Raw genomic sequence first — 13,776 nt, forward strand, 5'->3', positions numbered from 1 at the left:
CCGGTTCCTAGCGACCACGAGTGATAAGCGTCCTAATACTCCAGTAATTCTGTGTCCTGCTCTTCAGCTGAAGAACCAAAGCACTGAATCAAGCTCCTTCGTTTGGGGAAATAATCCCTCAGGGGCAAGGGGACGGGCAGGGCAGCCTATGGCCTCAGGAAGCCCCCCTCTGCCTTTGGCGTCACTGTTGCACCTGCCTTTGGCTGGCCCTCGCCGTTCAAGTGCATTGACGTCGGGTGGGCTGTACATACTCCGCGAGGCACAGAAGCCAATCCATTGGGAGGAGGACGAATGTATTACATGTTCCTTTCATTATTTTTTTATTTATATTTTTTAAGATTAAAAATTTTTTTTAAGTATTTATTTTTGACACAGAGAGAGACAGAGCATGTGCAGGGGAGGGGCAGAGAGAGGGGGGACACACAGAATCTGAAACAGGCTCCAGGCTCTGAGCTGTCGGCACAGAGCCCGACGCGGGGCTCGAACTCACGGACCGCGAGATCGTGACCCGAGCGGGAGTCGGACGCTTAACCGACCGAGCCCTCAGGCGCCCCCCACCCACCTTCCTAAGTTCTCCCCTGTGCAGCCCGGAAGTGGCATTTCCCAGGCCCCTTTTCCAGTAGGGGGCTTAGATTCTCCCACGAGTGAGGAGGAAGAAGGGATGGAGAAGCAGTTTTTCTGTGGTGGCTGCCTGGGACAGCCTTTGGTGTCAGCAGCAGGCAGACGTGCATTTGACCAGTGGCCTCTGGATGTCGTCCTGACACTTACCCACTTCATCGTGCGGGAGGCCGAAACCACTGAGCAGGCTTCCCTGCAACCCCTGTGCTCCCCCATCTCTAGAAACTGCCTCCCTCATCTTGGCCCCCTGCCTCCCAGCAGCTATAGAAGCTTCTGGTTCTGTATTAAACCACTTCCATTCTGCAGACTGAGAACGTCGTGTGTCCCCTCTCAGTCTACCTCCCTCCCTATAGAAGCTACCCACTGTTGGGAGGGAAGAGTAGAAGTTCCACAGGGAGGCCCTTTCTGTTCTCTAGTTTAAATAAGCGAGTACCTTTCATCAGACCTAGGACTCCTGTGGTCTCAAGATGCGCCACTGTCTTATGGACCAAATAGGAGAGAAGAACGTGGCCTATGGAATTGCACACCACGATCGTATATGCAGGCAATCTCATCGATGTTAGGATGTGGAAAAAATGGGTGGGTTAAGACATAAAATGTCGGGGCGCCTGGGTGGCTCGGTCGGTTAAGCGTCCGACTTCGGCTCAGGTCATGATCTCACAGCGCGTGAGTTCGAGCCCCCCGTCGGGCTCTGTGCTGACAGCTCAGAGCCTGGAGCCTGCTTCAGATTCTGGGTCTCCCTTTCTCTCTGCCCCTCCCCCACTCACACTGTGTCTCTCTCTCAAAAATAAATAAACTTTAACAATTTTTTAAAAAGACATAACATGTTAACTCTCAAAAGCTGAACAGGTAGTTTTAAAAGGTTAATGCAAAGAAATGAAGAACTAAAGGCCGATAACGCAAGCCCAGTGAACGAACGGCAAGAAAAGAGCAACGCTAGTCTGAGCTTTGGAACAACCACAGCCCGGAGGAAAACAAAAGCAATCTGATCAGATCTGCCGAAAATTCACAATTATCAAGATTGAAACGTGAACGGACGGCCAACAGCATAAGCAGAGGGTCTTGCCATGAGTGTATATTTTACCTTTAGGCACCAGCTGACGCTAGACAGAAGCCATCACGCTTAGCAGGTCATTTAACAATTTCCTTACATCCAGCAAAGAAACAAAAGAGGGAGCTGGAATGATTCTAGATTAACACTGTCTTAAAGACATGTCGTCCAGACACCACGGGTAGACTTTGTTCAGATCCGGATTAAAAGACGCCAAAGGTAGGGGTGCCTGGGTGGCTCCGTTGGTTAAGCATCTGACTCTTGATTTTGGCTCCGGTCCTGCTCTCACGGTTCGTGAGTTCAAGCCCTACGTCAGGCTCTGCACTGACAGCGCAGAGCCTGCTTGGGACTCTCTCTCTCCCTCTCTCTGCCCCTCCCCCACTTGCTCTCTCTCCCTCCCTCTGTGTCTCAAAATAAATTAACAAAATTTATTTTAAAAAGCCAACAGTAAAAGGCGTTTATGAGACAATCCAGGAAAGGCGAACGCCCGGTGGATATTAGATGCCAGTAAAGAGTTACTCATTTATGACCATGTGGCCGCGCCAGACTGTAATGGTGACCAGAAAAGTCTGTGCCCCACAACACCAGGAAATGGATCTTGGTAAACAGCCGGCAGTCTCAACCATACGTCGTGATCCCACTGGCAAAATAGAACACACTCATACCTTTCTGAAATTTGCCAATTTCCTGGGTGCCCCCCTTCTCCCCGCCTCCCCCCCTGCCATTATGCTCACATGCCTGGGTCCTCGAACCCTCCTTCCCTGCCGTATTTTCTCCATAGCACTTAAACTTGGGACTGATTATATTAGTTCTAGCCCTCGCCTCTTCCTTTCCCTGTAAGAGGATCTTGCATCCGTCCATTGGCATGGGGCTCGCGGTTCCTTCTTGAAGACAAAGTCTATCGCCCACGCCGTTGTTGACCCTGAACTCTGCTTTGGCCAACGAGACATAAGTGGCCCTGAAGCACATCAAGTGCCAGCAGAAGCGTTACGATGGCTTCTTGGTCATCTCTCTCCCATTCCCCTCTGCCACGAGCACAGCTTGTGCCACGCAGGGGCTGCTCCTTCAGACTGGTTTCGGGAGCAAGAAGGCATGTTGGGGCAGGACCAGGCCAACCCACCGCCTCCTACACAGCGTGTGAGTAATAAGCCGACGTGTGTGACTTACTGGGTTTGGGAGCCTCGGTAGCACAGCTCAAAATAAGGTGAAATGTAGCCGATGCACTTGCTGCCATCGTGTTTATTTGTACACCGGATGTCCTCCCCGCTAGAACGAACTCTTCATAAGGGCATCGAGTCTCACTCGTTTGTTTCCTGTGTCCTCAGCGTCGAGAAGGGCGCCTAACGCGAAGCAGGGCCCAAGTATTTGTGCTCTGGCTCATACTCCCAGGAATCAAATGTAGCTTGATTTTTTTTCCTTTTTTTGGGACTGAATTCATCCTAGCCTTTCCGCAAGTAGGAGAGTTAATGAGTTAATGTCCTAAATTGCCATTTGGCCTTTAGATCATTTTCTGCTTGGTCTTACATACGTAGTGCCAAGCTTTGAAACTAGAGGGAGAAAGAGTGAGTTACCAGAGAACAGTGTGGCTCTGAAGAGAACTAACAACTAAGTTCCCAACCCGTCATCTGGCTTAACGTGACATCTCGGTACCAGCCATGGACTCACTCCTGCCACCTCACTAAAAGTCTGTAAGAAACTGAAAATGATGGAGATGCACGGTCCCCCTGAAAACCAAGATGGGCAGGCTTGCTTTGGCTACGGTTCTGGAAATATTTCCACTAAGTCTAAGGTCCCGGGGGCTGGAGTGAGAAAAGTCCTGTGTCATCCATTTGAAGATGTACTCCCCCCACCAGCGCGAAAGCACGTCTGGTTTCCGGGCGCGTGTGACAACCCGCGGCATCTTCAGGTCTCACAAAGTACGGTCATTCGTGGCCCTGCCATGCTCTGCCCCTTGCCCTTTCATTTCGTTAGGTCAATTCCCAAACACCCGGCAAACCTTAGAAAAGGAGGCAGAGGGAGTGAGCCTCTTTGGGGAGGTGAGCGAGAGACCCCACGGGCCTAGCGTTGCAGGTAGAAGCCACAACAAGAGCGTCCCTGGTAGCGGAGGGCGCGCACTGGCAACGGGATTTTAAAGTGTATTGAAAAAAGTGTTTAACGTGCATTTTAAAAGATGGGAGGAAGCACCCCCGGAAAGGTGCTAAATGCTTGGCAGGCTGCCCGGCAGGGAAGAGTGAAGGAAAGAGTTTGCTCCTTCACACCTTAGGCACCTTCCTGTCTAAGTGAGAAGAGAGCATCGCCCTCCGGGGGAGGGTGGGTGGCTCAGTCGGCTGAGCGTCCGACTCTTGATTTGGGCTCAGGTCTGGATGCAGGGTCGTGGGATTGAGCCCCCCGGTGGGCTCCACGCTGAGCCTGCTTAAGACTCTCTCTCTCCCACTGCCCCTCTCCCCCGCTCGCTCGCACGTGCACTCTCTGTCTCTCGAAAGAAACAAAAACCCTCCAAATACTTGGGTAACTTACAAATGTCCAAAATGTGGCAAAGGCGAGGTAGGCATGAGATACGCCAGGTGACCTTTGCCCGGTTGCGGGTGGAGGATGAGCCACCCGCCGAGGAAGTGTCGCTTGAGCCCAGACCGGAAGGACGACGAGCGGGGGGCGGAGGGATGTGTGCTTTCAAGGCCAGGGCCACTGAGCAGGGGTGAGCTGCTATAAACACGCCCATGTCTCTTCCAGTAGATTTGCGTTTCTTTCTTGTTTTTTAACGTTTAATCATCTGAGAGAGAGACAGAGACAGAGACAGAGAGAGAGGGAGCATGAGCTGGGGAGGGGCAGAAGGAAAGGGAGACAGAGGATCTGATCTGAAGCATTGTCAAGTGCAGAGCCGAGGAGGGGCTCGAACCCACGAGGCATGAGATCACGACCCGAGCCGAAACTGAGAGTTGGGCGCTTAACCGACTGAGCCACCCAGGCGCCCCTGTGGTTCTTCTGAAGACATCATAAATACATCCGGTGAGCATCTTATCAAAAAGCCTTTACCTTTTTTCCTCATGGGAAAACAGTGGTGCCCACATCATTTGCTGAACAATCCATCCTTTCCCGACTAGTTGCAAAACATCACCTTCATCATACATTAAATCCTGAAAGAAAACTGATAAGGAAGCATGCAAATGTTCAGCTTGACTAGGTATGACACTCGTACGAATGAAAACAGGATGCGCGTTATTCTTCCCCTTTTATCACATTAGCAAACATCAAAAGCAGTATTAATTATTCATGCTGAGGAGAAGTGAATTCGGTACAAACACATCCGAAGGGCAGTTTGCAAATATCCATGTGAAGCCTGACTGGGGCCACAATAAGGGGATTTTCAAAATTAAGTAGAGGGGACTTATTCATAAGGAAAGGCATTCGTGCTCCATCCATCCAAGTAGGTCACGGGAGTGGATGTGTAGGATGACTCCCTGGCGGATTCTATTGTGTGTTTATATACAGATGTGTTTACATTTCTAGAAGACATTTGGGAAGATATACACAAACATGTTTACAGTGGGCGTCTCTGGGTAGGTGGGATTCTGGGTCTGTTTCATTTCGTTGTGCTTATCTTTACTTTCTGATTTGTCTGCAGTGTATTGCTTTTACAATGATTGTTTCATTACAAAAACACAGGCCATATCATGTTCAAATCACTGTGGAAGATAAAAGAAAATAACACATTGCCATTTAGTGGGAGGCAGAAACCGCAAAACCGTAACAGGAAAGCATAACCTATGTCAGAGGGTCACTTTAGTTGAATGGGACGTACAAATAGATTAAACACCCATATTAAAAAGATTCAAGGATGGGTTCTACAAACAACTGTATGCATTTACCTACCTTGTCATTTGCTTTAAACATTACAAATAAAGGGCTGGGCAGGCGGTGATCCGCAAATAAACAAAAAGTGGGCCGCGGTGACGATCCTGATCCCTGCCAGGTAGAATTACAGGCAAAGAGCATCTGGAGTCCTTACATTGGTAAGAGGTTCGAGTACAGGGAAGGCAGACCATAAACCAGTATATGTGATCAATTACATCGAATCCAGAAGGAGGAATCAACACCAGATAGACCATATGGGTACTCGAATAGAAATGCAATAGAAAAAAAAGACCTGATTGTATCTTTCAGCCTTGAACATAAGTAAGCCAAATTAAAGGGCAGATATCGGTAGATAAAGGGTAAAAAGGTATTGTTGATACACATTAGACTCACAAAGCGAATTCACTGTTTTCAGGGACGCACGGAACGTTCACCAAATTGAGGACGGACCGAGGTCGCAAGTGCACTGTGCATTACAGAAAGCAGAGTTACTACGGGCTACAGGCCGCGACGTAAAGTGAGAAGTTGAGGGGATAGTTCTGAGACACCACCGACAAAAACGATCATCACGCCTACCTTTCTAGCTACAGCTTCTTTCCCGAACATTCTCCTTGAGTGCCAGGCCTGTACCGTCGTCTCCCCTTACCCACGGACATCGGTTACCCGAGGTCAACCAGGGTCCGGAAGCAGATGATCCTCCGGGAGCACCATCAGGTCAACAGTAGCCTGACGCCAAGTCACAAGGCCTGCGTCTCCCGCCTCACTTTATCTCATCATTGACACAGGCATTTTGTCAGCTCACAGCATCACAGGAGGAAGAAGAAGGGTGAGTGCAGCACGAGACATTTTGAGAGACAGAGAGACCACGTTCACGTAACTTTCATTATATTGTTACAATGGTTGTATTTTGTTATTGTTTTAAACTGGAAAAAATTGACTTATTTATTTATTTTGAGAGAGAGAGAAAGAGAGAGAGAGAGAGAGAGAGAGAGAGAGAGAGTGTGTGTGTGTGTGTGAGGGGCAGAGAGAGAGAGAGAGAATATCCCAAGCAGGCTCAGCACTGAGTGGATAGCCCGGTGTGGGGCCCCATCTAATGAACGGGGAGATCACGCCCAGAGCCAAAATCAGGAGTCGGAGGCGCTCCCTACTTTATCATTACTTACTGTTGTTCATCTCTTCCTCTGCCTCCGTGAGAAAATGAACTCCATTTGAGGTATGTATGTACAGGGAAATCGTGGTATATATAGTGTCGGGTACTAAGCGCGGTCTCGGGCTCCCGTTGGGTGTCTTGGAACGTGTCCCCTCGCGGTTAAGGGGACTGCCGTACAGCCGGTTGTCTAGTGACGTCTCCACCCGCGAGCCCAGACACATGTCATCCTCATCACACCCAACTCTTCTCCTGCCTTCTCTTTGGCAATCCACCCCTCTCCAGTCCCGTGTTGTCAACAGCACGCCGTCCACTCTCGCGTCCGGGCCCCTGACACACCGACTGCCGCTGTCGTCCTCGCCGGCCGCGGCCCTCAGGTCACCAGGTCCTGCACATCCTACCTCCCGCGACTCTCTCTGGTCCCCTGGGCCCCCCAGTGTGTCGTTCCCTGAGCTTGCTGCCAGATGGCATCCCGGAAATGCTCAATTTCCTCCCTGTGAGCACTTCCAGGGCTGGTACTTTTATTTATTTTTGTATTCCCAGGGTTTAGCCCAGCATCTCCCACGTAGAGATACTCAAATGTCGGTTGAAAAAACAAAAGCACGCGAAAGCCAAATTTCTTCTTAAAACATGGCCCCATTTCCAGTATGTCTCCCAGTTAAAGAAAAACTAATCGTTACTGATGTTTGTACTTCATGAATCCAAGTGTGGCTCCCCACTACCACCATGGGACACGTCACATATGTTTGAACGGTCACGAAAGATGAGTGATCCAGAGGATTCTTGTGACCAAGGCAGACGCGCCTTGTGGGAGAACTGAGGAAATCCTGACCGTTAAGTATGAATATACTGAAAAATTTGTCCAACTCATGAACCAAGTGCTTTGAATAAGTGGCTTGGTGTTCCGGGTGTGTGTGTGTGTGTGTGTGTGTGTGTGTGTGTGTGTGTGTGTGCTTAACTAGGATTTGAAGATCTAACTGTGACCTGTAAGCACTGAAGTTTTAATAAAGCTGTCCTACGTCCTATAGACAATTTATATCTTATGTCTCCAAACCAGTTGGTGGCTGATGCCATTTTGTTTGAGCCAGGCTACTCTTTTTCTCTACAATGGAGAGGCCACTTTTTTCATGCTTTGGACTTGGAAGTTAAAAATAAAAGTACAAAGGGTCAGAGATGTGCTTATTGTTGGTATCTCCAATAAAACACCTGTTTCCATCGGCTCTGTCAACTATTCCCTTCTTTTTAAAAAGCTTTGTGATAGTACATTTCAAGAACCTGTAAAAACAGAAGAGTAAAAGGAACCCCAGACCGATCACCCAGCTTCAGTAATGATCAACTCATGACCAGTCTTGTTTCATCCGTACACCCACCCACACCCCTCCTTTCCGAGTTGTTTTCAAGCAACTATGACTTACCACGTAATCTAAACAGGTCAGTGTGTATATCGAAAAGATAAAGAGACTTTTAAAAAAGTAACCCTAGGGGCGCCTGGGCGGCTCAGTCGGCTAAGCGGCCGACTTCGGCTCAGGTCATGATCTCGCGGTCCCAGAGTTCGAGCCCCGCGTCGGGCTCTGTGCTGACGGCTCAGAGCCCGGAGCCTGCTTCCGATTCTGTGTCTCCCTCTCTCTGACCCTCCCCCGTTCGTGCTCTGCCTCTCTCTGTCTCAAAAATAAAGAAACGTTAAAAAAATTTTTTAAAAAGTAACCCTACTATTGTCACACTTTGATAATTCATTTCTCACGCTGTTCTGTAAGGAAAGGAACCAGGGCTCCTCGGAGAAATGTCTGACCCTAGGACTGGGGCAGGGAACATTCCAGGTGAGTCTGGAGCATCCTGTAGTGTCAGAGGGATGTGCTCCACAAAGCACCCACGGTGGGGCATTTCAAAGCGACACGGGGGCCAAGGGAAAGAGCTCCCAGCGGTTCGGTCTGGAACAACTTGAGCAACAAGTGAAGTAGTGTAGGATTAGAACCTAGCGTGTGAACGAAACCCCCATGAGTGCACGCTGCTGTAAATGAGGGAGCGAGGAAACAAACAAATGGGGGAGAAGAGACAGGAGAAGCCCAAATTCTGTAGATTCTCACTCTCAAGGCGGAGCACTGCTCCCCACTCCTTAAGTGTGGGTGTGCGAGACTTCCTTCCAAAGAGGACAGTGTGGACAGGGGCAGAGTGTAGGTTTCCGGTGGAGAGACCCGATACACACGACCTCAGCCAGGTGACCAGGGTCAACGGCACCAGCCATCGGTCATGCTGATAGCACGTCCCTCCGAGACGATGTAATGAGAAGGGCATTTCACCCCTGCCGTCTTCCCCCCCAGAACCCATCACCCCAGTCCCATCATGAGGAAAAATCACCAGACAAATCCCAGCTGGGGAACATTCTTCCAAATACCTGACCAGTCCTCCTCAAAACTGCCAAGGTCATCAAAAAAAGGAAAGTCAGAGAAACTGTCGCAGCACAAGGAGGCGTGCACGGTGAGCGAACACGATGTGCTTTCCTGCATGGGATCCTGAAACAGAAACAGGTGAAAACCAAGGAAATCTGAATTCAGGGTGGGCTTTTGTTCGTAATAACGTGTCGATATCGATTCATTGTTTGTGGTGAATGTACTACAAGACACTAGCAAGCGGGGGAAATGGGTGTGGGTACTCTCTCTAGTATCTCAGCACCTTTTACCTAAATCTAAAACTATTCTAAAACTTAACAATTAGTTTAAAACTTAACCACTCCTTAAGATCACTAAACATCCATGCAGGATTTAAATTTGTGATTATCCCAATGTCATCTTTTTTAAAAAAACTTTAAATGTTTATTTTTGAGGGAGACGGGGGGGGAGGGGCAGAGAGAGAGGGAATTACAGAACCCAAAGCAGGATCCAGTCTCTGAGCTGTCAGCACAGAGCCTGATGCGGGGCTCGAACCCACATACTGCGAGATCACGACCTGAGCCGAAGTCGGACGCTCAACCGACTGAGCCACCCAGGCGCCCTTGTCATCCTTCTTTTTCACAGGTTGATATCCTACCTCTTTTAATTGTCTGTTATAGTGCTGTCCAATAGAGATATAATTCGAGCCACACACGTAACTTAAGTTTCCCAATAACCACGTTAAGGAGTAAAAATAGGGGCAACTGGGTAGTTAAGAGTCTGTTAAACATCAGCTCTTGATTTAGGCTCAGGTCATGATCTCACAATTCATGAGATTGAGCCCTATGTCGGGTCTGTGCTGACAGCACGGAGCCTGCTTGCGATTCTTCCTCCCTCTCTCTCGATGCCACATCCCCTGCTCTCTCTCTCTCTTTCTAGCTCGCTCATAATATTTAAACTTAAAAAAAAAATAAGTAAAACTAAACAGGAGTTCCTGGCTGCTTCAGTCAGTGGAGTGTGATCTTGATCTCTTGATCTCGGGGCTGTGAGTTTGAGCCCCACATGTGGTATCAGGTTTGCTTAAAAAAAATTTAAAGAAGTAAAAATAAACAGGTAATATCAATTTTAACATTATGATTTAATCTAACATATCTAAAATATTATCATTTCAACATATAAGTAAATGAAATTATTAAAGAGATAGTATACACTGTTTTTGTGTCTTGTCTTTAAAGCTCGATGTGTGTTTCGCACTTGGAACACATCTCATTTCAGCCTGGCCCCGTTCACGTGCTCACCAGCCACGTGTGGCTGCCGCATTGAAAGGCCCCATCGAACAGGTCAGATGTGGGTCTCTAAGTCCCAGACCAGCAGTATCAGCTTCACCTGGGAGCTTGTGAGAAATGCATATTCTCGGGCCCACCCCAGACCTGCAGAATCAGAAACCAAGAGTAGGGCCGCCCATCTTTATTCTTTGATTTCTCAACTTTTCAGAACCTGGGAGCAGGGGGCGGGGGGAGGGGTGATATTTCCTGGAGTTTGGAAATCTCAACATGCAGCATAAAGTTGGTATCTAATACCTCTCTCTCTCTCTCTCTCTCTCTCTCTCTCTCTCTCTCACACACACACACACACACACACACACACACACACACACAGAGTCAATTATCAGGTTCTGTTGCTTCCTTCTGTAGCACACAGCTAAGTCTCTTCATCCCTTTTGGCATCATCTCTGCTGTAGTATTTTATACACACAAGTTACCTGTGTTCATGGTCAATCCTTCCTATCCTCTTCAGGATGTTATTCACCATGAACCTGAAATAAATTTTTACGTCAGCTGGATACATTTGTAAACTTGTGGCCCTCCGAACTCTAATAGGATTCTCCCCTACCTGGCTAGTCTCGTTTCTGGCTGTGTCCTGGCCCACACACTTCATACCAGCCAAGGCATCTTCATCCTCTTTCCATTTTCCGTACTCTCTTATCATTAAACTCATAAACCCCATTAGAAATATTGAAAGCAGCTCTTTTCTCCTCACTGTGGAAGATGTGCCCATGATCCCATTTTCCTGGTCCCCACACCTTTGTGTATTCCTCTCCCATTGAATGTGGTTGGACTTGCTCTCTGCTTTCTCATGACTAGATACAGGAGAAGTGATGAGATGTCAGTTTTGAGACCAGATTGAAAAGACTGTAGCTTCTGTCTTAGGCACCCTCTCAAACTGCTTGCTCTGGGGGGAGCCAGCAACCATACCGTGAGGCAGCCCTTGAAAGATCTCAGGTGTGAGGTCCGAGGACTACCAACAACTTTGTGAGTGAGCTGGGAGGCAGATCCCAACTCGACCACCCGTGGAGCCTTCAGATGAGATCACAGCCCCGCTGACAGCTTGACTGCCACCTAGCGAGATGCCTTGAGATACAGGCAACCGGCTAAGTCACTGCCAAATTCCTGCCCCACGGAAAATGTGAGAGAACAAATGTTTGTTGTTACACAACCATCTCTAACTGAAACAGCCATTCTACTTTTTCTGCCCTGTTTTTAAAGGCAAAAGTTTTGACGATTATTATCCTATCCTCCCCCAAACCTCACCACCGAACCCTTCTCCCCCTGATTCCCTCCCTCCACTGATAACAACCACAAAATCTGCTGGAAAGCTGTCTGTCGCCTATGGGCACATGGGAAATTCTTGGCGGCTGGTTTCTGTTTCAAGTTCTCATCTCTCAAATCTGAGCTGGGAAAATCTTTGCCCAACATCCCAGCGAGGTTTTGGAGTGAATGCTCTTTCCTGTAAAGGAAAATGTGCAAAGTTTCTTCTTGTTGCATGAAATAGTTGATTTGTGCAACCTGCTCTGGTAGTTATTTATATGTCTTCTCTCTGATGGAGTGCCTGGCTCTTGTCTTCACTTGTCTTTCAGTGCGTGCGTGTGACACAATGAGGTCAACTCTCAAGAAGAAGAAGGAGTTACTGCATATACTTTGTGGGCAAGTTATGTGTGGTCATGTAGATTTATTTCTTCTTTTTCGGTTTCCCCTTTTATCCTTTTACAGTATTTTCTTGTTGTCTGCTTTTCCTATAATGAGTATATATCTAATTTCTGTATGGGACGTTGATCTACGATGTACCATCAGCATATGAGGGTCACCGTTTGGAAACGACGTTTGGAAACGTCGACAGTGTGAGGATTGCTGGTTTCTAATGTGGCATCTTGCTTTATTCATTTACGTACTCATCTATTTCAGAAGTTAGCGTGGATGCTGCTGAGATCCACAGCAATGTTTGTGTTAGAAAACCTGCAGGTACACAAGAAATGACTCTGGTTAGGAAAGTGTGCCCCGAAACGATCCCTTCCTGAGACGCCTGGTTTAATCAGTGACGTGCGAGCTTCCCTCCGTCAGCCGACTGTGGAGAGGCACTGGCCAGAGTGGAGAAGGTTGACCGTGAGCACCGAGCTCCACTCCAGACGTTGCCAAACGTTTGCACGGCCTGCTAGTGGATATACTTACGACAAGAGTGCGAAGGATCGTGAGCTTTGTGATTATGTGATAAGTAAAGCGAATGCTTAAGATGTGGTTGTGGTCACTCTGCTCACAGAACACGTGGCCTCCAAAGATGTTTTCATCGCCTCGGTCCACAGGTGACACGTGGTACTCGTACTCGGAGCTGACTGGTAGAGCTCACGTGGCCCTGCTTACGTGCACCAGGGCTGGGTACATTGGCTTTCCCAAGGAGAGGAAAATGGAAGATGTGGAGAATGCGAAGCGTTGCTTCTAGCACGAGGCTGTCAACGGTTTTTTCAGGCTCAAGTGACTGCAGACATACTTTCGGGCCGGGCCAGGTCAGTGGCCGGGCTGTGAGAAGCTGGCTGGGTGTCGTGCCCGGGTGCCTGGAGGGGGCTGCGTCCGCTTGGGGCCCCCCCTCCGTTGCCCCTAAGGACAGCAGTAATCCCTGTGGTTGTTGACATGCAACAGTTTGAGTCTTAGGCTCCAGATCTTCCAGTGTTTCGAAAGCAAGTAGAAAGGCCGATTGGAGCGTGAAATGTCCCAGTTTTAAGATGTGGGCGCAGGTGTATGCGAACACAGGCCAAACAAAATGTGCACGCAGGCCTAATCTGACCTATGTGTTGCCAATGTCAGATCTTAGCCCTTTCGCCTGGGAACCTGGGATTCTGAGTGGCCCTTTATTTATCTGTGAGGTAAAGCTAACCCCAAGTTTCTAAGAAGAATCTTGGCTCTGCCCGTGAGCACTCATCCCCCCGGTCCACCTGGGTTCAGGTTCAGATTCTTCATGTTCACAACAGCCCATGCTCGGCCCGCCACTGGAGCAGTTGGGGGCCACACTGAAAGGACGACACATTCCCTGCATTCCAGGTCCCTGCCAGGCTGTGTGATCTTGAGGCACGTGGTGAACCACAAGTGTCGAGAGAGATTGAAATGTGGGCCGGGTATTGGGGAGTCATTATGAACCTGGAGGGCTGAACGAGGCCTGGAACAGGAAGGCTCCTGGGTCACCTTTGGATGGGATCTCAGGGCCCGTGGGAAGCACCGAAGGGATCGTAAATGGGGGGTGGGTGTCTCACAGCCAGACCAGCATTCCGGACATTCTGGACAGATCATTCTGGCAGCTATTGGGGGTGGGGGTGGGGCGAGCCGTCAGCAGACAGAACCCATCATTCGCTATGCGCAGTGCCCTTGATGGGATCCCATCCAGGTATTCTCTTTGGAGGCGACTCCAGCATCTCC

Source organism: Acinonyx jubatus, chromosome X (assembly GCF_027475565.1).
Source record: "Acinonyx jubatus isolate Ajub_Pintada_27869175 chromosome X, VMU_Ajub_asm_v1.0, whole genome shotgun sequence".
Classification (NCBI taxonomy): Eukaryota; Metazoa; Chordata; class Mammalia; order Carnivora; family Felidae; genus Acinonyx; species Acinonyx jubatus.